This window comes from Pinus tabuliformis, chromosome 9 (genome assembly GCF_031772625.1).
Source record: "Pinus tabuliformis cultivar Carrire ecotype Pingquan chromosome 9, CPIR1, whole genome shotgun sequence".
NCBI classification, from domain to species: domain Eukaryota; kingdom Viridiplantae; phylum Streptophyta; class Pinopsida; order Pinales; family Pinaceae; genus Pinus; species Pinus tabuliformis.
The window spans coordinates 1,924,491,872-1,924,495,091 of NC_142307.1; the positions used below are offsets into that span (position 1 = coordinate 1,924,491,872).

At 38.2% G+C, this 3,220-nt stretch overlaps 1 pseudogene; it reads right to left on the reverse strand.

Annotated features, from left to right (window-relative positions):
* Positions 1-1,495: 1,495 nt before the first annotated feature.
* On the reverse strand, positions 1,496-2,928 carry LOC149156648 (transcription factor ORG3-like; annotated as a pseudogene).
* Between the last annotated feature and the right edge of the window lie 292 nt (positions 2,929-3,220).

Sequence of the window (3,220 nt, forward strand, 5' to 3'; positions counted from 1 at the left end):
ACAATAATAATATAAAGCCACAAAAATAACAATAGAGGGATTCTATGGGGCACAGAAATAACAATATGGGGGTAATAGGGGCACAACAATATAAATAGGGGGTATAACTACAATAATAATGGGGTAATCACTAGTATTATAGGGACCCAACACAGCATCTGTGGCTTGAGGGAACACTCGCTTAACTTTAGCTCCAGACACAATCGCCCATGATCGCCCATGTATTGTTGCCTTCCATCAAAGTCTGCAACTTGAACTTCCAATTTGCATAATTTTCACCATCTAACTTGTTAGATTGAGATAAATAAGATTCTGCCAATATATTAGCCATTGTCAAGAAGCCTATAAATCCTTAAGTACCAACCACCAAGACACAATTTTTTTTTTTACCAATATAAATTCTCAAGCAAAAAAATTTGTCCAATATTATTGGATAATATGGCTGCCTTCTTCTTTCTTTTTTTTTTTTTACTTTGGAATTTAATTTAAACCTTAAATAAAAACCCTCACATAGAGAAAATATGTTTTTAAATATATTCCAGCTAAACTTAACCACACAGTCACTACCATGAGTTTAGCATTCCATTCAATTTCAGGAACTTCCATTAAAGATAATTACCAGCCTCCACTCTAAAAGCGTTCTGCGGCAATTCAATTAAAAGAAAACTCTTGTGACTAACAACCTAAGCAACATACTTTGCTGCGTAATATGCAGATAGTCTTCTTTCCCCACCGTCAAGAAAAATACGTTGCTATTATAAAAAACATAAAGATCCACACTGCATTCTAAAATGTACACTTAACAAAACATGAGGAGCTTGATATGAAAACAATTTTTTTCATACAACTTTGGATTTGAATTGAGCGGTAACAACAGTTCCAACGTTTTAGGCAGCTCTCACACTCTTCAGCATCCACTTCAAACATCGGCTGCCTGCACCCACACCAAAGTATATCCCTACAATAGGGAAAACAAAAAAACAAATAGCGCTTGAACGATTTTACCTTCACAACCATCTAGACCTCCTCAAAGTGGCTCGAACACCATCAGTGCTTCTCCAGAGCACACAACTCTTCTCCTGGTGCGCAACGCCTGTCTTGTCATTGCTCTACCCTTACCGCACCATAGATTTCCCAGCAGCCATAAACAAAACACTCGGTTCCACTCTTTAGTTCTTCACACACACTGGATACTACTAGAAGTCTGACTACACTTCCACAGCTTCAATCACTAGGTACAGCTCACCTGTACAGTTCACCTACGCTCTTCACAACTCAACCTCACCTCCGTCTGATACCAAATTAGAGATCATACATCATAACACAAAACTCAAACACTTACTTGTTTTGATTACCAAGAACGGTTTTTATACACAGAGAAAAAGTTTCTGGAATTTGGTGGGGCGGTAGCTTCTCCAAGAAGCTGTCCATTCTCCAATGCGTCCACCAAATCAATCTAGCAGCTGTAGACACTACCATTGTTAGTTGTGCCAATCTAGCAGCTGTAGACACTACCATTGTTAGTTGTGCTTTGACTCCCTGCGTAGACACACCCAACAGAAAAATCATAATTAATTACAAAAATTTGCCCCACCCCAAGATGAAGATTATGAAAAACTTTATGCTGAGAGATGAAAGTAGAAGCATTGAGTACGTCAAGTACCTCCTTTCCTAGCAGCACCAAAAGCGTAGAGAACAAAATCCCAACTCTGCAATTACAAATTGTTACTATCATCTCTGAACTTCCAAATCCTACCTTTACTGTAACAGTAAGATGATCGGGATAGCCTGTGTTTAGTACAGGAGGTGGAGGAGAGAACATAAATTCAATCAATCCTTCACCTACTGTATTCCTTGCAGACTTTGAGCTCACGAGGGAGCTTGCACGAATTGATTGTTTGGTAAAGGCTATGGCACGTTTTCTTTTTAATTTCTCGATTTGGACACGCAAGCCAGGAATGTATTTAAGGAGTCGAGAAACGGTATTTGGAATGCTCGGTTTCCTCTGCAAATGACAATTCAATTCAAAAGAAAATTAAGTTTCAAGAATAAATTTATAACCTCTACATGAACCCACTCAACAAGCAGAAGTAAAGAACTCAAAGTCTGGTGATCCATGCACAAAACCGTATTTTATGACTTGGGCATGAAAATAATATGTCTACACAGTTAAATGAACCTGCTACATCCCTCGTGGATTCTACCTCGTACTTTTTCTCAAATTAACTTGTACTTTCTGCGTTTTAACTGGTACTTTAACTTTGTAATCATTTTTAAGAAACAAACACATGTTATTTATGATTAGATCTCCTCAAACTGTATAAATAATAACAATAGGTTGCGAACTTTAAATTTATTTTAATGCAAATACGTTATAATACGATATTTGTGTGTACATTTCCTAATAAGACATATAGTGAAGTGACAGGACATATTCAGTGAAATGAAGGAAAAGAACACCCATCTATCTTTCTTTCTATATATATTGGCAATCAACTTACAAAAAATTAAAATTTGAGACCTTTGGATTTATAATAGGTAACAACGAATATAGTTAGGAGAAGAGCACTTTCAATGTCTTTCTCCTGTGCCTTTCCAAGGCGTTATGTGAACCCTTTTTGTTGCAACAACTGGCCGGACAGGAATATTCCTTATTATTTGGCTGCAGCTATTTACGGGGACAATACCCGAGGATTGGCGATGATGATATTCTTCAGGCATGAATTCAAATTGACTCCTGGTGTATTCTTCCACGACCACATTATCCAAATTGACTGGCAGCCCCGGCGGCGGATCAAACAGCCAAGATCTTTGCGGATTTATGTTTGTGGTTGCAGGTTGATGATGGGTTTCCCCTGGGGAACACACAAGCAAAGAGCCTGTATCCAAATCGTTATGAGCACGAGAGAAAATAGGGAACCTATTCATGGTGAAAGTTAGGCTAGATAATATAAGTCACAAAATCGGCTCACCAAGCCTTTTCTTCGTATGGAGTTATTGTTGGGAATTGGATAATCTAATGCTTCCCGTTAATGGAGGTGTAGAAGGATAATTAAACGCTCCCGGTGTGTGTCATGGCATGTGCTTAACACTAGCGATGTGTCTGTTTACTAACACCTGCGGGTTTTGATGTAATTGCAATCGTGACTCCAACAAGTGGTATGTCTATTTACTAACCCCTGCGAATTTTGGTGTAGCAATGTGTCTATTTACTAACCCC